The 23,116-nt window shown below is 32.3% G+C and overlaps 1 pseudogene; it reads right to left on the bottom strand.

Annotated features, from left to right (window-relative positions):
- Positions 1 to 32: 32 nt before the first annotated feature.
- On the bottom strand, positions 33 to 22,128 carry LOC150025126 (uncharacterized; annotated as a pseudogene).
- Positions 22,129 to 23,116: the final 988 nt, after the last annotated feature.

Raw genomic sequence — 23,116 nt, forward strand, 5'->3', positions numbered from 1 at the left:
AAATAAATAAATGTGATATAAAATTAAAATACTTACTCAATATATGGTTGAACTTCTTCACAATTAAGCAGGACATGCAAATGCACAGTATCTAATTCTTTCTCATTCAAATAATGACTCTTACAAGTTCCTCCTGGACGACCAACATGATTGAAAACTGATAAAATTGTTTGGCTCGTGACATTTTGACCTCCAAAATTATTTCGACCAACTTTAGTTCTCATTGATTGGACATGTGACTCAAAATAATATGAACAAAAATGAGAAGTCTCCAAGCTTAAGTATGCCTCACAAATAAATCCCTCTACATGGGATTTGTTTTTAACCATTCGTTTCAACCTATTCAAGTACCTATACAAAAGCATATGTTAACTACTAAACTTATAACTAACATATACAATTGTGTACATTAAATAAAGTAAACAATTACCTCTCATATGGATACATCTAGCGGTATTGAACAGGACCTCCCACTCTAGCTTCATAAGGTAGATGCTCCAAGGAATTGAAAAATCCATGAGGAAATATTTGTTCCAACTTAAATGTCGTAATGATGATGTTTTTTTTTCCATTAATAACAAATCATCCACTCTCAAAATTGTTGAGCACAAATCCTTAAAAAACTTACTTAATTCGGCTATAGGATTCCACACCTGATGGGGAAGTGCACGGAAAGCAATAGGTAATAACATCTCCCTTAACACATGACAATCATGACTTTTCATTCCAAACAACTTTCTCTTATTTAGGTTAACACATCTACGCAAATTTGAGGCATACTCATCTGGCATTTTCAACTCACTAATCCATTTGTAAACAATATTTTTTTGTTCATTGGACAAAACAAACTTTGCTTTAGGCTTTAAGACTTTTCCACTAGGTTGACTTGTAGTTCTAGTTCTCTTTGCTTACAATACTCCTTCAAGTCCATTCTCGCCTTAACATTATCTTTGGTCTTATTTTTTATATCCATCACTGTGTTGAAGACATTATCAAACACATTTTTCTCTACATGCATTACATTAAGATTATGTCTTATCAAATTGGTTTTCCAATAATGTAACTCCCAAAAGATGCTTTGTTTTGTCCAATTATGAGACCCACCATGTTCATCACAAATACAAGGAATAACTTCAGTTGTTTTTGGGAAAAAAACAAATTTGTTCCCACAATTCATTCCCAGTCAAAAATTTTGGAGGTTGAGACTTTTCAATTCGATTTTTATAACATGCATCCTTATTTCTTCTAAATGAATGGTCCATAGGAAAAAATTGACAATGAGAATCAAACCAAGAAATTTTCCCACCTCTTTTCAATCTAAAAGCCTTTGATTGGTTCATACAGTATGGACATGCTAATCTCCCTGATGTACTCCAATCTGACAACATTCCATATGCAGGAAAATCATTAATACTCCACATTAATGTAGCTTTCATCATAAAATTTTGTTTTCCTGAAATATCATATGTCAACTCTCCATTCCATAATTGTTTTAACTCATCAATCAATGGTTGCAAATACACATCAATTTTACCTTTTGGACTATGTGGCCTAGGGCTAATTAATGTCAAAAACATAAAAGGAGTAGTTATGCATAATTCTGGAGGAAGATTGTAAGGAGTAATGATTACCGACCAACAAGAATAAGGTGGAGTCGAATTATTAAAATGTGAAAAACCATCAGAACATAAAGCTAACCTTACATTTCTTGGTTCAGATGCAAATTCATGGTACATTTTATCAAAATGTTTCCAAGCTTCACCATCAGACGGATGACACAACACCCAAGTTCTCGTCTATTTTCATGATGCCACCTCATATGTGGAGCAGAACTCATGGAGGCATATAATCTCTTAAGCCTAGGAATGAGAGGTAAATAATGCATTCTTTTAACAGGAACCTCTTTCTATTTATCTCTACCAACACCTCGTATCTGAAAACGTGGTTTGTGAGAAAATCTACATTCTTTTAACTTCATTTCTTCATCAGTGTAAAATAACATACAACCATCAACACAACAATCAATTTTTTTGCAGTTAAACCAAGTTTTGAGACTAACTTTTTGGCCCTATAGAAATCTTTAGGAATAAGATTACCAATAGGATGTGTCTCTTTCATAAGGGTTAATGTTTGATCACAAGATCTTTGAGACATGTTCCCCTCTGATTTAATTGTCAAAAATCTAACAGCAAAAGATAATTCAGTGTGGTTATTACATCCGGGTCATAATGGTTTTTGGGCTGCATCTAATAGTTCGTAAAACTTTTGGGCTTTTATGTTTGGAGTCTCATTCATACTTGGAGAGTCATCCATTTCTTGATCATGATCTATTTCATACTCTAGACCAGCAACATCATAAACCATGCTCTCAAATCTATTGAGGTGTCCTTCTTGTGTACTGAAAATCTCAGGACTAGTATCTATGCATATGTTTGGGTCACTTTCTCCATGACATGTCCAATACCAATATTCAGGAATGAACCCTTTCTTATAAAGATGAACTTTAATTTCTTCAAAATGGAAGAACTTTATATTTTTGCACTTACAACAAGGACACCTTATTTTTCCATTTGACAAATTTGTTTCTTCACATGCATAGGACACGAATTCATCTACTCCCTTTAAAAATACATCTTTATATCCCATTCTATCACACATAAATCTATCATACATCCAACTTCAATTTTGACAAATATCCATAATCTGTCGTATAACACAATGAATCATTCAACTATAAAAGAAAGTCTTATAATATGTCATTGTTTAATTTATTTGAGAACAATAAAATATTCCCTAAACTATGAACATACAATGACTAAAATAAAAAATGTCTAACCTTTTTTTTTCTTGAAGAACAAGAGAAACTTGCAGCCCCACAGATACTAGCCTTGGACTAAAAGAATTCAACCTATTTACTCACCTACCACACACATATTAATACATGTATTAGTTATGCAGATATTCAACAAAACAGTTTCATATATAAAGCCTATGAATAAATATAAGACTTCTAAACAAATCCAGCTCAACGCATTGAAGAAATTAGGTTATCTTGAACAGTTCTTGTTTAATTTTCAGTTTCATGCAGATGGTAGTGCTAAACAAATCCTATTCTTCAAAATGATTGATATCAAAGAAGATATCCAATTAAAATCCTAAATACAATAAAAATTTACCAAGACTAATTCTCCAAATAGCTAAGTGAGAGTTTTCTCATGCTACTCCAATGCCTTTAAGATATGAAGAATTCCCGATATGAAAAAGAAGAAAACAACCAGAGAACAAAACCCACAGAAGAAAATAACAAGTATTAATTAGACAAATGATGGATATTTAGTGGTAGTGAGCTGCCAAATTTTTTATTTTAAAGAATATCTTTGAAAACTATCATCATGCACACACTTCATACTTACCAATTCCTTGAATTTTAAAGTTATTATAAGAAAAGTTTAGAAAAATAAATATCCAATGTTCATGTTATGTAATACAACATCATAATCAGTGGCTTAACTACCTCCTTTGTTTTCTTTGCCTCAAACAGTATAAACATTGTTCTCCATCATATTGAATCAAGTTGAAAGAGACAAACATGTTAAGTGTTACCTAATATAATATCTCTTAATAAATAACAACTACATATACCACACAAGGAATACTTTATTCAAAAAAAAAAACTAACACTGCTATCTTATAAGGAATCTATACATAGACTAAAAAAATTATCAGTTGATAGTTGAGATAGTTATAAATTAAGTATTTACGCAATCACTGGATGAGAAGATTAAAAAGAATTGCCAAGTCTTAGATTTCTGAAATGGTAATAATTAAAAAATGTGTAAGAGCACCATTCAAAGAGTCTATGAGATTGAAGATCAAATGTTGAAAATCCACATTGGAATATAATTGTTAAATTTGAGACAAGGAGAAGCATCCTACTCTACTGCAATGAAACGGAGTTTGGCCAGGTTCCTAAAATCTATAAGGATAAGCAAGCAGAAAAAATAAAAGACATAGGAAGAATAGAGCACGAAATGAGACAAGGAGAAGCATCCTACTCTCCTGTCACGCGTTGTCGTCGCGGGATGCGCTACCATCGCATGGTGTGATGCATTCTCGGTGCGTTGACGTCGCGGTGGGTCGCTGATGGAGGAGGGCCAAGCACAACCTCCCATGAAAGGCTAGACCCCAAGTCAAGAGCGTCTAGACCCAAGCCAAGCATCTAAGACCAAGCTAGGAGCGTCTAAGATCAAGCTAGGAGCGTCTAAGACCAAGCTAGGAGCGTCTAGGACAAGAAGACTTGGATCAACATATGAATGGGAGAATGACATATTGGTACATGTTCCGTGAAGGCCCGTCAAGTGTAGCCTAGTTTTAATTGGGGTGTAAATAGCATAGCCATGTGGACAAATGTTTATTTTTCTGCACATTAGAATTAAGGAGGAGTTAACCTTGATTAGCTAAAGGTTTCTAGAAGCCTTCACTAATCAAGTTCGGCCATGTGTAAGTTGGAGGGCCATGTGCACCCATGTGCCATGTGCTCCATGTGCCTCCATGTGCCACTTCTTTACATTTCATTTGGCTTACGTTTGTGTAGCATTTAGGTCATCAAATCTGGTCCTCTTTAGCCTATAAAAAAAGGAGCCTACACCTTGTATTTTCAAGATTGAATAGAGTATTGTTATTGATGAGAATCAAATAAAGGAGGCTTTTATTAATGGAGGAAGAGGACATCCACCCTCACATTTGAAGTTCTTCCTTCTAGTCTTCTCAAAATTAAAAGAAGACATAAAATAAAGATGAGGCCCAAGCCCAAGCCCAAGAAGGCCAAAGCCCAAAGAGCCCAAGTCCATCCCATGAGGGGCAAGGCCAAGCTTTGAAATACTCTTGTATAGTTTTAGGAGGTGTGGTTATTAAATAAAGGTGTGTGAAAATGTAAAATAAAGTCACATTGTCCATGTGACTTAGGAGAGTGGTGTAGGTGTAGTTTTTGGGAGGTGTCATAGTAGAAAAAGGTCACACCTCCCATGTGACTTGTTTTTGGTGGGAATTTCAAATGAGTTTATTTGAAATTTCCCACCTATTTTTCAGCACCTTAGGCTATAAATAGAGGTGCTTCCTTTGTAAAATTCAGATTGGAATTAATCTAAGAAAACTCTACTCAAATTTTGAGTGAACTTTGGAGAGCTTTGAGCCTTCTTCTCTAGTCTTATCTTGATGGATCAATGGAGTCCTCAAGTGGCGGCATCACTCTCATCTAGGAGCATTCCACACTTCTAGTGGCGAGATCATCCATCCTCCTTCCATCTTCATGAGCATTTCTTCTCTCCTTCCTTTCTCCTCTTTCATTTGTTTTTGTTAGCTTGTGTTCTTGAGTTTGGTTTGGTGTTCTTGCTGTTTTTATGAGTATTTTGGTTCGGCAGTTTTATAATTCTGTCCATTCATCTTGTTCCTTTGCTTTTCTTACTCTTTTGTTCGGTTCAATTTGACTAAAATTGGTTCATCCAAATGAGTTTGGGATTTGGTACTAGTTTTTGGTGAGTTTTTGTCTTAGAACAATGATCCAACTCTAAGAAAAGTGCCTCTATAATGTCCAACTCAAGGTGATTCCTAAGAAGGTCAAGAACCTTTCTCTATATGGCTAGTGGAATCACATCAGTTATGCTGCCAATTTAGTGCCATACATTACTCCTTGCCTAGCTTCTAGGTTTTAATCTTCATTTCACCACCTTCAAAGGGGCTGGCCGAACCTCCCCATTTCCACACTCTTCATGCATCTTCAAGGTCACCACACCTCCTAGGAGGACCTTGTCCACTCTCATCCATAAGCTTCTGCATCATCTTCAACCAAGCATCCAAGAAGAGCTCATAGGAAATCCATCATTTGGTATCATGAGCTATGGTTCTTCAAAGATGAGTATCTCTTTGTCATTTTCTTTTTGAGTTCTTCTTAAATCCGTGTTGTTCTTCATCTTCCATATTTGTCTTGCTGTTTTTTAATTTTTGTTTTGAATTGGTGTGTTGTTTGGAAATTCCAATCGGTGCATCTTGTTCAATTGTTCTTGAGCAATCTTTGTGCAATTTTTGGTAGGATTCCATATAGTTTGTGTTGTTGTTTTATTTTAGGTATTTGAGTCCTTATTGCAATTTTAATTGGTTCATATTATGTTCATTTGATTCTTTTAATTTCTGAATCTATATGTGTTTTGTCTAGTCATGTTCTTCCAAAATGTCATCAAATCATAGTAGTACTTTGTTTGGCTTATTTGTTTCTTGTTTTTGGTATAAATGCTTGATCTGAATCTGCTATATTTTTTATCCTTTGGTGCTTTTTATTTTTAGCTTGAGTTCATATTTGTGTTTAGATCTACACAAATTCCATTTCACCAATTCCATTTCACCAATTCCATTGTGTTTTTCTTTTGGTATATCTTGCTGTTTTTTCCAGATTTACAGAATCCCCTGTTTTGCATAACTCTGTGCTGGTTGTTTTGCTTAAGAAAATTATTTTCCCACAAAAGAAAATTCTGAGCCTCTGGATTTTGCAAGATTGAGGTGTTAGAGAAAGGAAAAAAAAGAATCAGTTCAAAAAAACAAATAGAAAACAAATGATAAATATTATAAAAACAGTGTGCAATCCTGACGCTACAACTGGTGTAACTGAGCACTGATTTTAGAAAATTTATTAAAACAAAATGGTGCATGCGTTTGGAGTGAAACCAACGCTAGAATTTTGTTAAGATCTTGATTTGTTTGCATATAAATTTTCAGAAGCAAATATTAAAAGGCCAGCTCAGCATAAATCTGTGAAAATCACGCTCTCTGGACTACAACAATTATTTCAGTGGTGCTGTTTTTCATTTTGAAATCTCAAATCTAGTGTTATTCTATAGGTTCCATTTTGTGTGTCATCCTTTCTTTGAGTACCTTTTTATTTGCTTGTCTAATTTCATTGGAACTCTTTCTAGTTGTCACATTTAATTCCATTTGTGTGGTACTGTTTTTCAAATTAATTTGTTTCTTGCTTTAATTATTTGACCTCTAAGCTTGGTGGTGGATTAATTATCAATTGGTACTTGATTGAGTGGGAATTGACTTGAGGGGAGTCTAGTTTGCTTAACAGGTGCTGGATTGAAGAATTAATTACCTAATTCCTAGAGGAACAAAGGCAAGGGGCAGAAACAAACACCTTCTAAATACACCACATACATTGGAAGGCCCAACAAAGAAGAGACAACAAAAGAAGTGCTAATAGAAAATCAACAAAAGGAGTTTCATCTAATTTCTTTGCAACTTAACTTTTGTTAATTACTTGTTTAATTACGTAATTAGACGGTGAGTGTGTCTTCAAGGGCTCCAAGTGTCCAAGAAGCCTCACCTAGGGCCGACTAGTTTAGAACTATCTAGCTTAGCTTTTGTTAATTGTTTTAATTGCATCTTTTTGCCTTAATTAGCTACGCTTATCAAACTGTTTTGTCTTATTTAAGCTTTGTTAATTTTTCTTGGTTAATAGATAGTTTGCATTGTTTTCTTGCATTAAAAATTTGATTTCTCCAACTTAATTGTGTTTTAAGTGGTTTACCAAGAGAAAGATTTGTGTGAAGACATTGAGGGATAGTTTTTGGCTAAGGCAAGCCTTGGTATTTAAGTAGTCCATTGTGACTCACCTCTCTTACCTGGAAAACTACCTTCTTTAACTTCCCTCATTTTTCTCAAGGTAAAACATTTCTAGACACAAAACTCTAGTCATGTCTTCTCATTCTTCAAAGTCTATGGAAAGTGATGTGAAATCCATCAAATCCCTTTTAAAACAACTTTCCAAGGATATGCAATCAATTTCATCTAAACAATTGGAGAATGAGGCTAAAACTAATTAATTGACTAAAGCAAAGGATAAGAAGTCTCACATTTTAAAAAAATTACCTTCTCATGCATCTATCTCTAAAGATCATGATTCTTTTGGGGAGGGAAGCCTTAGAATAAATGATTATTATCAAGCACCCCCTAGAAGACATAGAAGAGATAGAAAAGAACAAGAAAACCCAAGAGAGGTTAGGGTAGACCAACCCCATTTCCATGGAAAAGAAAATATAGAAGCTTGCCTAGATTGGGAAATGAGGGTAGAAAAATTGTTTGCTTCCCATAAAGAAAGAAAGGAAAGAAAAATACAAAAGAAAAGAGAGGAAGTCGAAAGGGAAGCTACAGAAAAAGAAAAAGAAAAGCATGAGAAAACCCTTGAGAAACAAAAGGCGTGGGAGAAGAGTGCTCCTTCCCACAAGGTCATTCAACAAGACAAAAGATTTAAAAATACCTTTGAAAATATGTGTCCTGTTGAACAACCTCAAAGCCTTACCTTTTGTAAAGGAACACTTGCAAGCATAGAAAAAGAAGAAGAATCCTTAAAAGAGGCTTGCATAGATTATTTTACATATATACCAAGATATCCCTAAGAGAAGGTCAAGTTATCTATAGGTAACTACCAAACCAATTTTTTATGTGAGGTAGTACCTAAAGAAACTTGTCATGTCTTATTGAGACAACCCTTGCAAAGCATTAAAATTTTCATGAACAATGGTTGTATCAACGAGACTACCTTCACACATAAAAGAAAAAACTCTTCATAAAGGAGAACTCATGGGACAAAATAGAGTTGATAAAACTCTAGAGCTTTTAAAGGGAAAACTTTTGTCGCCCATGAGAAAAGAAGTTCAAAGACATTACCTTAGATACATTTCTTGTTTTACAAATACGCCTAAGGCAATGTCTCATGAACTCTATACTCCTTTACCTTTTGCAAATGATCTTTGGGAAGACATAAACCTCGATTTTATCTTAGAGCTTCCTAGGACAACAAAAGGTTTTTCCATGGATATGGATAAACTCTTCTCTAGAGAAGTGATCAGTCTCCATGGTTTATCTTCAAGCATAGTGTTGGATAGAGCTCCAAAAATTGAAAACCATCATTCGAGGATACTTTTAGAAAAACTTGAAATTAAGTTGTACTCTTCAAATTTTTATCCTCAAAAGAATGGTCAAAATAAAATTGAAAACATAGCTCTTTACACTATGCCTAGAGTAATCATAAAAGACAAACACAACTCTAGAGATGAGCATGCACACCATAAAGTAGTTCACAAAACTACTTATATTTCTACTTTTGAGGTTGTATGTGGGCTAAATCATCTTTCTTCTTTTGAGTTGTTACCATCTCCTATAGGATTTGTGCCTAAGGAGAAAGTAACCACAATTGAAAATTTTAAAATGCATAAGATGATTAGAGAACACATACAACAATCAAAAAAGAAATATTGTAAAAAGTTCCCAAACACAAAAGAAAAACAAAAATGACAACTTAGTGAAATTAATTTTCAAACTAACACCTCTGCTTTATTTGATGATTTCCGTAGGTACACGTTTGACCCGGGAGAGCAATCCTAGTTCTCAAAGCAAGAGGCTGCTATCCGAGATCAAGTCTGAAGATCTGAGGATAGATCTTCTCAAGAAGGAGGAGATGAAGGACACCATCCAGCCACAACCATCCCCTTAAGAAGCAAAAGCATTGGATTTGAGTTCAAATCCTTTTCAAGAGGGAGGGGATGATGGAGGAGGGCCAAGCACAACCTCCCATGAAAGGCTAGACCCCAAGTCAAGAGCGTCTAGACCCAAGCCAAGCATCTAAGACAAAGCTAGGAGCGTCTAAGATCAAGCTAGGAGCGTCTAAGACCAAGCTAGGAGCGTCTAAGATCAAGCTAGCAGCGTCTAAGACCAAGCTAGGAGTGTCTAAGATCAAGCTAGGAGCGTCTAAGATCAAGCTAGGAGCGTCTAAGACCAAGCTAGGAGCGTCCAGGACAAGAAGACTTGGATCAAGCTATGAATGGGAGAATGACATATTGGTACATGTTCCGTGAAGGCTCGTCAAGTGTAGCCTAGTTTTAATTGGGGTGTAAATCGCATAGCCATGTGGACAAATGTTTATTTTTCAGCGCATTAGAATTAAGGAGGAGTTAACCTTAATTAGCTAAAGGTTTCTAGAAGCCTTCACTAATCAAGTTCGGCCATGTGTAAGTTGGAGGGCCATGTGCACCCATGTGCCATGTGCTCCATGTGCCTCCATGTGCCACTTCTTTACATTTCATTTGGCTTACATTTGTGTAGCATTTAGGTCATCAAATATGGTCCTCTTTAGCCTATAAAAAGAGGAGCCTACACCTTGTATTTTCAAGATTGAATAGAGTATTGTTATGCTGCCAATTTAGTGCCATACATTACTCCTTGCCTAGTTTCTAGGTTTTAATCTTCATTTCACCACCTTCAAAGGGGCTGGCCGAACCTCCCCATTTCCACACTCTTCATGCACCTTCAAGGTCACCACACCTCCTAGGAGGACCTTGTCCACTCTCATCCATAAGCTTCCGCATCATCTTCAACCAAACATCCAAGAAGAGCTCATAGGAAATTCATCAGTCGCCGTCGTGGATGAGTCACCGTCGTGGGTGCGTCGTCGTCGTGAATGCGTCGCCGTCGCGGATGCGTCGCAGGTTTAGGGTGTGGTTTTGGTTGGAGAGTGTGTTATGGAGATTGAGATATGAGGAGAAAATGCTAAAGAGAAAGATAGAATTTGAAATTCAAACCCTCCAACCAATTTTCCCAAATTTAAAAAAATTAAAAAATTAATTAATTTTATAAAATTTAATTACTCTAAAATTAGTATCTAAATTTAAATAATAGTAACTAAAAATTTAAGTATATAATTATGTGATGATTAGAAACTAAAAAATTAGTTTTTTATTTTATTATTTTATAAACCAAAAAATTAGTCTTTAAAATAGATTAAAAGTGACTTAAAAATTGGTTTACAATTACATCTTAACAAAGAGACTAAAAAATTGGTCTCTAATTTTTTATTCTTTATTTTTTATTATTAGCTACCAAAAGTATAATATCTAATTATATTATAATTTTTATTAATAATGGATACCATTTTATTAATCAATAATTTTTAGTTTATAAAATGGTATCTAAATTAGTTACTATAGAGACTATTTTTTTTTTTTTCTAAATTAGTTGTCATTCAATCATTTTCTTGTAGTGTTACTTCTTCAGACCATGTTAGATTCAGATTGGAATGAAATACTAAGGTTGCCAACCAAGGACAGATTCAACTTCATGAACATTTACGGTGAGGTATGTTGTATTCTTTTAAGTTAACTACCATTATTGTTCTACAAAATATGATCAAAATTAATCATACAGTTTAATAAATATTTGTAAAGGATATTACTTTTGTGAGTCGTGCTTTTGCCATAGAGTTTGCAATCGAATTTCGCTAGATATGGCATTTTCAAGAAATTAATGGTACCACCCATTATGTGTGGTACAACATGAATTTGTTGTGTCTAGTGATTAAGGATTGGTGGTCTGATTTAGCAGAGTATTATCAATTTGAACATGATCATTATATAATGTTTCGTTATGTTGGTGAGAATAAATTTCATGTTACGGTTTACACTGGAAATGCTTCACTATCTTTTGTTTTAACATTTTTGGAAGCCATTCATCGTGCTTTACAGTTGTCTGACAGACTATTCTGTCATTTCACATTAATAACTAGTCTCTACCAATGCTATGGACCTTACTTGGTGATAGTTCTCTTGCTTTCAAAATTTTCTCCAATTTTATATTTATAATGTTTATAATTTTTTTTAATTTGCAATCTGTGTTGGAACTTCCTCCTCCTTTTGGCAGATTTATTCGCTCACGGATGTTCAATACTGTGGTTCTCTATGGTCCTTTAAATGAGTTCACTTGCAATGTTTTAATCAATTAATGGGAAATAGGATGTGTACAATTTGGTAGTGGTTGGAGGGAGTTTTGTGAATTACATGTTTTTCAAGAAGGTGACAAACTATTTTTTGAAAGTGATAGTGAGAAGCCCTCTAACCACATTTGGATCATTATGGTTAGGGAAGAAGCATTCGGGTAAATGTGACCCTTTCATGGAAAGGTTTTTTGGTTATATTTCGATGTTAGTTAAACAATGTTTGATATAATTATGGTTTTACCACATTTGGGTTGTTCTTTGCATTATATGTATTCATCATTATTATTATTATTATTATTATTATTATTATTATTATTATTATTATTATTATTATTATTATTATTATTATTATTATTATTATTATTATTATTATTATTGATTGTTCAATGTGTTAATATTATATATTGTTAATTAGGTATTTCATATATGGATACATGTATGATTACATTTTGTCTAGTACGTTTTTGTAGGCATAGTTTCATATGTATAACACAAATATGTGCCAGTACAGTAATCTTGAAAAAAATATTTATTGCATACATACCCTCTTTCTGTTGTGTTCAGTGTCCAATTTGAATGTAATGTGTATTATGTGTATTGAAATTATTATTGTTGACTCCATTGTCCAATTTGGATTATACTTTGTATTTGTGTTGATATTGATATTATTTCTGTTTAGTTCACCTTCTTTTTATACCATTGTAATGTCCTTTTATTTATTGAGTACTTGACATATTTTTGTATGTATTTATATTTTGTTAGTTTATCCAGTAGTTGGCATAATTTGTTGTGCCTAACTTCATATGCATGTTTCCATACAGAAACGCACATTATTTCAATTTGCAGGTAAGCAAAAGAAAAAGCCCATGTTAGTGTATTGGTTTGGTTAAAAAAACATTTTCGATTGCTGATAGGAATATGATTAACTTCATTTCCTTTAGGAGTTTATTTATTCAAATGTAAAATTCAAATTTTGTAGAATTTAAATCTAATGTAATTTTCATTTAACGTGTAATGTGCATTTTGTTATTTCTTATTTTAATTTTGAAACTGTTGTGAATTATTTATATATTTTAGTGAATTATAGTGAATTTTACATTTTAAAATGTTTACAGACTTCGTTTTCTTCATAAAAAATTTGGTAACTACTTTATAGTATTTTTTGTTAATAAAATCAAACAAATATAAAAATTACATATTAAATGGAAATAACATTAGATTTAAATGATACCAATGTTAATGGCTTTGATATTCCTTCCATATGATTTTATGAACATTGAATAAATTATAAGGCCTAAGAATTAATCAATAAAATGGAAAATTAATTAATTTTAATTATAACATAACTTAACCCGAGTTATACAAAAATAAAATAAAATAAAAATACTTTAAAAAATGTATTTGTATTGCACTCAATCATTACCCATTTTTTCCTTATAATCATTACTCTTGAATAGCATCTGAAACACTTTTTACTTTCCCACTTTTGCACTCTTATCTTTACCTATTATGCTCTTTTGTTGTGTTTTTCTTTTATGGCAAACGACCTCCACAAATCGTGCTTGCATTCAGAATCTAGGTCATGCAACGAAACAGGTTCTATTATGTTCCTTTTTTTTTTCTTTTATACTTCATATTTTTGCACGGTCTATGGATTGTTGTACTCTTATTTTTTATGTTTTCATCTGTTAATGTTTGTTATTGGCTTTGTGATCTCTCAATTTCAATGTGAAATTATTTTCTATTAGGGTTTGTTACTGACATTTAAATGAATAGTTGTATGATTTTTTCCATTTATACTCAAGTCAAGTGTTTTTTCCTCTGTTTTGCACTAAAACCAATCGTTGCACTCTCTTTTTTTTCTTCATCTCTTAGTCTTTGTTATTGACTTTGTGATATTTCGTTTTCAATGCCAAAAAGATGTATGATTTCTCCATTTGGTTTTTCCTCTGTTTTTGCATCGGAAGCAATCGTTGTACTCTTATTTTTATCTCTTCATTTGTTAATATGTGTTATTGACTTTTTTATATTTCTATTTCCATGTAAAAATATTTTTCTATTCTATTTTTGTTATTAAAATTTAAATGATAAGTTGTATAATTTTTACATTTTCTCTCCAAGTCAAGTGATTTTTCCTCTTTTTTTTGCATCGGAACCAATTGTTCAACTCTTATTTTTATCTTTTCATCTGTTAATTTGTGTTATTGGCTTTGTGATATTATTTGAACTTCATCTCATTTGTTCATTAAATTAGCCAATGAAAGTATGTATTTGTTTCCATCTATATCATTTCGTTTTTCATATTCTTTTTATCATTTTTGTTTAGTTCTAAAATACCTTTTTATCATGTTCATTATGATATTTTTTTTCTTTCACCTGATTTTTCATTTGATCCAACTTTCAAGGGGTCTTTTTTGTTTCCATTTGTTTATATTATTTACTTTAATCAAAATAATTAATTAAATATTTTATCCGATCAAAGTTGTTACTGTTTTTTGCATTAATTTAAAATTTAAATTTCAACTTCAATTATATTGTTTTCTTTGATTTTTGCTTTTTGCAATATGTAATGACGTTTCAATTTTCCCATGGTTTCTGACTCTGTCTTTTGAATACTCCAAGAATAGTGCAAGATGTTATTTATTGTGTTGATATAACCCATTGTATTTTAATTAAATTCTAATTTTTTTATCAGTTTTAATTGTGCCTTTTATTAGTTTTATTATTTGTGTTACTACTAATATTTAAATTTTGTGTATGGATGAAGTTTGGTATGAAGAAAGATCTGAAAAAACACAAAATTATCAAAAAAAATCATTTCTCTATATGTTGTTAGAAGGGAAAAGTTCAACTTCCTTTTTTACAAAAACCTCCTTAATTGATTCAAAGGTTATTCGGAACTACAACAATATGTTTTCATTCACTTGAATTGGCGGTAAGATTCATCCTTCAATTAATGTTGGATATGGACCTCCAAAATTTATTCTGAATGGCCAAAATTAACATCAAATTTGGAGTTTGCAACCAGGAAGTGGAAGCACTCCTAAGTTTCCACAGTTGTACATATATGATATTGAAAACGAAGTAAAAAAAAAAGTGTCTAACTTTGAGTAAGTGTTTGTATAATGCTTTTCTTTTCAAAAATGTGGTATTGTTGATAACTAAAGACTTGATCATATTTTATGTACAAGTCCAAAATGAAAGTGTCCAAATTTGATAGCTCATTGATTGCATATTTGATGAAGATGATTGATAAGTACAATATTCTTGCATAATCCTTTAGAAGAGTTAGAGATGTCCAACACATTGATGAACATTCTGACTTTAGATTAAGATTATATAGAAATCGATGCAAGGATCCTAGAATTTACAATACTCCCACATCTGATGAGATAGCAGTATTAATAGTGGGTGAGCTTAGTACCATGGATGTAGGAAGAGATATCATCGTGAAAAAAAGTTTTGGACAATTGACAAGACTCCATGAGACACATACAACTTTCATTCCCTTGCAATATTCGTTCTTGTTTCCATATGAAGAAGATGGTTATCAAGAGGATATTCTAATTCGTGAAGCTATCAGTACCATTTACATGGAAAAGGGATTTGTATTTCCTTTAGGGAATTTATTGCTTTCAGAATTCAAGACAGAGAAATTAAGTTTGGGAATGTAGTAAACTCGCGTTGACTTTTCAACAAATTTTGGTTGATTCATTCACAATGATTGAGGCAAAAAGGTTATCATTCATTAGAGCTAACCATAAACTTATTTGTTGTGATATTCTTCATGGTGTAAAAGAATAGTAAACTGAGGAGAAACAAATTCTTTTTTCATAGCAAACTGCATAGTTCTACCCTCATCGTTTCCAGGTGGTATGAGGTATATGTTCAATAATTGCCAAGATGCTATGACCATATGTAAGAAATTTGGATATCCAAATTTGTTTTCCACGATTACATGCAACGTAAACTGGCCTGAAATACGTGATTTTGTTTCCTCAAGAGGTTGTGCAGCATCTGATAGACCCAACATTATTATGTGTAGAGTATTTAAAATGAAATTGATGACTGATTTAGAAAAGAAGAATTCTTTGGCAAAGTAAATGTAGGTAATTTAGTTTTTTTGCTTCTCATACATATTACTATGATTTCTTAAGTTATGAAATATAATATGCAAATCCTCTACTATTGTAGGCATGTACAGTGTTGAATTTTAGAAAAGGGAATTACCACATGCTCATATATTATTATGGTATCCAAGGGACATTCATAAAGTAATTTCAACAAAATTACAGTGTATCCTAAATTGTCAAAGGCAGTTGCTGCATTCATGATACATGGACCATGCGGTGCTGGTAGGTTTAGCTCACCTTGCATGAAAACAAGTAGATGTTCTAAATTTTACCCCAAAAAGTATACATTTTCGACTACTGTTGATTAAGATGGATATTCATGTTATAGACGTACAGATAATGGCATATTCATATTAAAGAATGGGATTAAATTAGATAATAAAAATGTTGTCCCATATAGTCCATTGCTTCTCATGAGATATCAAGGCCATGTTAATACATAATATTGCAACAAATCCTACTCAATCAAGTATTTGTTTAAATACGTGAACAAAGGTCCTGATAGGGCAAGTCTTAAAATCATAAAGTCTGGTCAAGACTCAGTTATAGATGAGATACAACAATATTAGATACATATCTCCATGTGAAGTAGTTATTCGGGTTTGATATTCATCATAGATGGCCTCCTATTCAAAGATTAACATTCCATTTAATCCGTGAGCAAGCAGTGTTGTTTAAAGATGATGATGAAATTGATGACACCTTGAAAAAAAATGAAGACAAGAATACTATGTACTTAGCCTGGTTTGAGGCTAATAAGAAGTATGGTGAAGGGAGAACTCTAACGTATGTTGAATTCCCTACCAAATTTGTTTGGATGGCTTAATAGAGGGGATGGAAACCAATAAAAACGAATCTAGCATGGAAGACTTACCTTTGTTCCTCCAAGCTCATGTGAATTGTATTATTTGAGGATATTGCTAACAAATTAAAAAGTTTGTACGGATTATCATAACATAAAAATTGTTAATAGTGTAACTTACAAGATCTATCAAGAAGCTTGCTATGCAATGGGGCTATTTTTCGATGATAAATAATTTATTGGTGCAATTAAAGAATCTAACTATGTTGCTTCTGCACATCAACTGAGAACTTTGTTTGTTACACTACTAATGATGAATACAATGGCTAAGCCTTATGAAGTCTGGAGATCTACTTGGAAGTTACTATCTGATGCATTCTATAGAAAAAAAAGGAGAGAGTTCAACTTACCAGGTATAAACGAAATACTTATTCCAAAGTTAACTTATGATTCAAAGTTATGTAATGTATGTTTATATTTGTATGACTTAATCCAAGATTAATTAATAATTCAAATCCTATGTAATATAACTTTCTTTTCCTAGGCCTTCATATTGAGGATTCTAAATTACATAATATTTGTCTTTTGTGAATAGTTGAATTATTAGTTTCAAATGGTAAGTCTTTGAAGGACTTTAGTTATCTACCTCAGCCTATTCGTTCCAATTCATATATTTTGGAAAACAGATTTCTTATTGATGAACTGAGTTATGATAGAACAAGCATGTCTGTAATGCATGAATCATTGTTCAGATGTCTTACTGTTGAACAACTAGATGTATATGAAAATATAATGACAGCAGTACGTACTCAAGTAGGAGGTTTTTTTTCTTATATGGATATGGCGAAACAGGCAAAACATTTATAAGGAAAACATTTTCCAATGGAATCAAATCTACAAGAATGATAGTATTAAATGTAGCTTCAAGTGGGATTGCTTCTTTATTGCTTCCTGGCGGAAAAAAGCTCATTCTACCTTTTGTATTCCACTTATTATAAATGAGGAATCAACCTGTAACATAAGTCATGGAAGCCTTCGTGTTAAGTTATTGATTGAGACAAAGTTGATTATATGGCATGAAGCTCCAATGATGAACAAGTTGTGTTTTGAGACTTTCGATAAAACATTAAGAGATATTATGAAGGTTGTAGATGAAAAGAACAGTAACAAGCCTTTTGGTGGTAAAGTTGTTGTACAGGAGGTGATTTTAGGCAAATTTTTTCTGTTGTCAAGAAGGAATCAAGATATGACATTGTAAAAGCAGCTATAAACTATTATGAATTATGGAAATACTGCAAAGTTTTTACACTTTCAGATTAACAAGTCAAGAATCGGTTAAAAGTGCTACAGAGATCAAGGAATTTTCTGAATGGATTCTAAAGATTGGTGATGGAAATATGAACTTAAATAAAATTGGGAAGGCATAATTGAAATGCTCAAACATTTATTAATCGAACACAGTGATTCACCTCTACTCAGCTTAGTTGAATTTGTGTATCCTAAATTCTTGGATAATATGAGTAATGCTTACTATTTTGATTACAATGCAATACTTTGTTCGACGACTGAATCTATAGATCAAGTTTATGAATTTATCCTATGTTTAATGCCTGGAGAAGAAGTTACTTACTAAAGTTCAAACACACTTTGTCAATCTGATGAACAAGAAGACATTCAAGCTCAGTGATTTACATCAGAGGTTTTAAAGGATATTAGATGCTCAGAAATTCCTAATCATTGCCTAAAACTCAAAACTGGTGTTCCAATAATGCTTTTAAGAAATATTGATCAAGCTAATGGATTATGTAATGGCACCAGTTAATGAGTTGGGAAAGAATGTTATTGGAGCTATAGTGATTACAGGCAAAAACATTGGACATAAAATACTCATTCCTAAAATGGACTTGACTCCTTTTGATTCAGGACTGCCTTTCAAGCTTCAAAGAAGACAATTCCTAGTATCCTTGTGCTTTGCAATGACTATAAATAAAAGTTAAGGTCAAACACTTTCCTAAGTTGGGATTTATCTTCCAAAACCTGCATTTACACATGGGCATTTATATGTTGTTGTTTCTCGAGTAAAATTTAAAAAATCTTTGAAAATCTTAATTTTGGATGAAGACGGACAATAAACTACTTCAACAACTAATGTTGTTTACAAGGAAGTATTTCAAAATCTTTAAAATGCGATGTTACATCACACATATGAGGTATGAACATTATTGCATTTACAATTTATTTGTTTGTTTTATTTTTTTACATATAAAAAACATTACTCTTGGTAACAAATGTGATTGTGTACCAATATGTGTTATTTATGAAACAAGAAGCTTAAAATGATTATGTTGTTAAGCTTGCCGGTTTTTTATTTATTTTATTATTAGTTCAGACTTTGTTTTTTATATGAATATTGATGGTTGAAATGGTACTATTTTGGTACAAGAAAATAATTGAAAGAGTATAAAAAAAATATTCAAAAATCATCATCACTCATATACTTTTTAGTCATATTCACATACACAATTTATTCTTTATTTATTACAAATTGAAAATGCATTGCGTAATCTATTTTATTTATTAATATTATAGTCTTTTAATTATTTTATTCCTTTATTTTTTATTATTATAATTTCTTTATTTTTTATTATTGTAATTCTTTTATTTTTTATTTTTATAAAATACCCTGTGCATGGTACATGCGCTAGTAATATACATATGTGTCTATAAATTTTCTTATTTATGTATACTGACACACGTGTCCGCAGTTTGGTTCTTATACGAAAGAGAGAACAAAACCAACCTAGAATATACCGATGGAGCAAACCTAACTTTTCTCAGCCAAATGCGGACAAAGGAGCTCGCACTGCCATCCGCATTAATCATTAATTCCTTGACTCGGTCTAAACACTAACAGCATCAGGTTTGTAGTTAGCTCGATAACACGGATTAATACTTGTTTAATAAAAATAGTAAATGCACCGGTTTTATCAGATCTGGTCGAAGCTCAGACACTTCTTTTAAATGACTTAGTATCGGACACCGAGACTCATATGATATCGGTAAGACATGTATTCGTGAAGTTTCCAACTCAAAATGTATTTGTTAGATTTCTGACAATTATACTATAATTCTAACACAATTTTAAAAAGAAAAAATATATTAATTTTTAAAAAATTTAAATTTTATTATATAAATTGTTATTATGATAATAAAAATAAGAAACAAATCTTTGTAAATCAGTCATGAAAAATACCTTTCTGCTCCAACAAATAATCTTGAACATACTTATACACATAAATCCTTATTATCAATTTATATAATTTATAATTATATAATATATAAATTCGTGTATCTGTTGAGTATATTTTAAAACTTTTACGTATTTTTATATACATCATCAGTAGTGTTTGTGTAGATAGCCATCAGTGTCTGTGTAGATAGCATATAGTCATGTCCACTGCAGGTAATTCAAATAAGGAACGTTATTTGTACATGTTAAAAGAGTGTGGTCAGTTAAACTTTTGTAATTTGAATCTGAATTATTCCTTCTATTTTTCAAATGTGAGCGAAAGAAATATAATAGACATTTTGTTCTTCTCTCATCATGTAAATATATTAGAAAAGACATAAATATATAATTAATAAAAAAAATAATTAATACGATATTAAATTTTATAATTAATAATTTTTAAAAAAATAAAATAAAAAAAATATTACAAAATAAATTTTAAATCCAACTCAACTTTATAAAATATCTTAATCTCTAATCGAATTGGATGTTAATCTTAAATCCACGAGATAATAATAAATGAATGAGTTATTTGATTATTTAATTTGTTTTAAAATATTTACTTTTATTAAACTTCATTTAGTAATTGGCTGGTTGGAGTAGTAATTTCCATTTTGGTAAGGTTGAAAGGAAAAGACAGCAGAAAATGCGTGACAGCTGAACTAACATTGGAAGTTGGGAAGTGAAAGGGTCTTGTGGGCGAATGATAAATAGCCATGAGAAGAAGCTTGAAGAGACCATGATCTCTGATTATGCTTTTACTAGAAGAAGAGGAAAGGAAGAAACACGGGTGTGCCTTTTTTATCCTTTCCAAGGACACGTGACCTTCAACTATTATGGTGTGGGCCCAACCAATCCAATTATTTACAAATTACGAGGGAAGACAACAACTTCCATACCCTAACACGTGACACTTGTCCCATTGCTTTTATACGTGTCATTATCCTACGCATACCTCTTCTCGTCCATCCCTCTCATTAATTCCACACTCTACATTCACACTCAATCACAATCACGCTCCTAACTCTCCCTGACATATTTTTTCTATTAAATTCAAAAAAGTTTGATTTTAGTTTCTAAGTTACATGTTTTATTATGTAATATTGTTTATAATTTATTATCTAACACTTTCTTACTATGTATTATGTAATTGAAACCATTGTTGTTTGATAAAAGTGTATAGTAAACTTTATTTTTTAATACGATATTTCGTTATGTATTATTGATAAAGAATGAGGAAATTATTTCTTGAATCATTAAATTGATGAGTAGTAGATGAGTAAGAAAATTTATTATTAAGCTTAATTTTAAAAATTATATCTTTTAATTTTGCAAAATATATTATTTTTAGCCTAAAAATGTTTTTTTTAACAACCTCTTATTTAAATTACTATTCTCCAGAGTTTTCATTGACAGAATCGTGGGAATCACCATGGTGACAGTATTTCTTTCACCCTTCGTTTGTCCTTATATTATTGATTAAATTTAGGGTTGTTAAAAAATAACTAAACTAGACTCCGTTGGTACTCAACTACCTTGAAATTAACAACAATATTCTATAGTTTAATTTTTAAAAATTCAATTGTTAATACGAACCTCTATACTCAATTTTTATAAAAGAATAATTTCTCCTATATCTTTAATGTTAGCGCACATTTAAAATAAATTAATAATCCTTTTTACAAAAATAATTTATATTTTTTTTTCCCGCCGGTTGATTCGAAGAACGGCGCTTCAAGAACTCCTTTGCTTCTGTTTCAACGTTCTCCTTCCTCTGTCATGACCACCTTAAACAGAGAGACAAATGGCATCCTCGCTTCTCGTTGTAGAACACCGTAAGGTCAATGTTCGCAGAAATGCGTAACTGAAAATGCTAGCTTCTGCTCAAATGTCTTATAATGTGTAAAACGTACCTTATTTTGTTTATCGTAAACCTTATATACCTTCCCGGTGTTTCTGTCCACATGTCAGCCTGAGACTTGCGCATTCTGTGGGCGCTCCTTAGCAACACTTTTCCCAGTCTTAGGGCCTTCTCAGTGTGTAAGGTTACCTTGTCGAAGTGCAACTCGCGCAGGGGTGACTGCATGGGTGCCAACTCATGCGCCCATTCTCTGAGTCATCCGCCCTGGGAGTTCTCTGCCTTCCTCACGTGCCATGCATGCAAATCACCTTCTGGGACGTGACCCTCTCATGGGTCGTCTCTGTCCCAGTGGCTTTCCAACGGTGGTGCGTATTGTCGCGTCCCTACACCTCATGCACGGTCCCTCGTGAGTTGGGTCTCTCCCTTCTGGTATTGGGGGTGTGGCTTGAAAACCACATTTTTTTATCTATTATTATTGTCTGGGGTGCCGAGGCCCAAGGCCTCCATGCCCCTACTGTGCCGCCTCCTCCACGGTTATCCCTACCCGTGGGTATCAGGAGGGGACACTTCCCTGGCCTGCCAAGCTTCCCAGGCGCCTTTATTATGCTGAGCCTGGGCGACGTCCGAGGCCAATCAACGCCCGAGACCGTGGACCTTAAAGAAACTCCTAACTGCCCTGTTGTACTTTCTAGTGGATCTCTCTCTCGAGGTTCCACTATGTTGACTTTGGTCAACGCCCGAGTACCGTATGGCACATTTTCTCTATCAAACATCATATATATATATATATATATATATATATATATATATATATATATATATATTTATTAATACATAAATATTCAAAATTACGAAGGAAAAATTGTTACTACTAATTTTACTTCAGAAATTCTATGGTATAACAAAATATCTAAAACGACAATTTCTAGAAACCCAAACCTTATATAGCATAATATATATATATATATATATATATATATATATATATATATATAACTCGATCTTTCACTATGTAAAAAAATGGCATATGTATACATCTCACTAATAATTATGTACCTTCATAATATTCATAATTAATTCTTTTTAAACATTAAATTATTAATATAACATTATATATATATAAAAGCACATAGCATAATATAAAAACATTACCTGTCACATAAATGTCACATATCAGCACATTGTTGTTTAAGTGAGTTATTTTGTTTAACCG

Source organism: Phaseolus vulgaris, chromosome 9 (genome assembly GCF_051622355.1).
Source record: "Phaseolus vulgaris cultivar YP4 chromosome 9, ASM5162235v1, whole genome shotgun sequence".
In the NCBI taxonomy this organism is placed as follows: domain Eukaryota; kingdom Viridiplantae; phylum Streptophyta; class Magnoliopsida; order Fabales; family Fabaceae; genus Phaseolus; species Phaseolus vulgaris.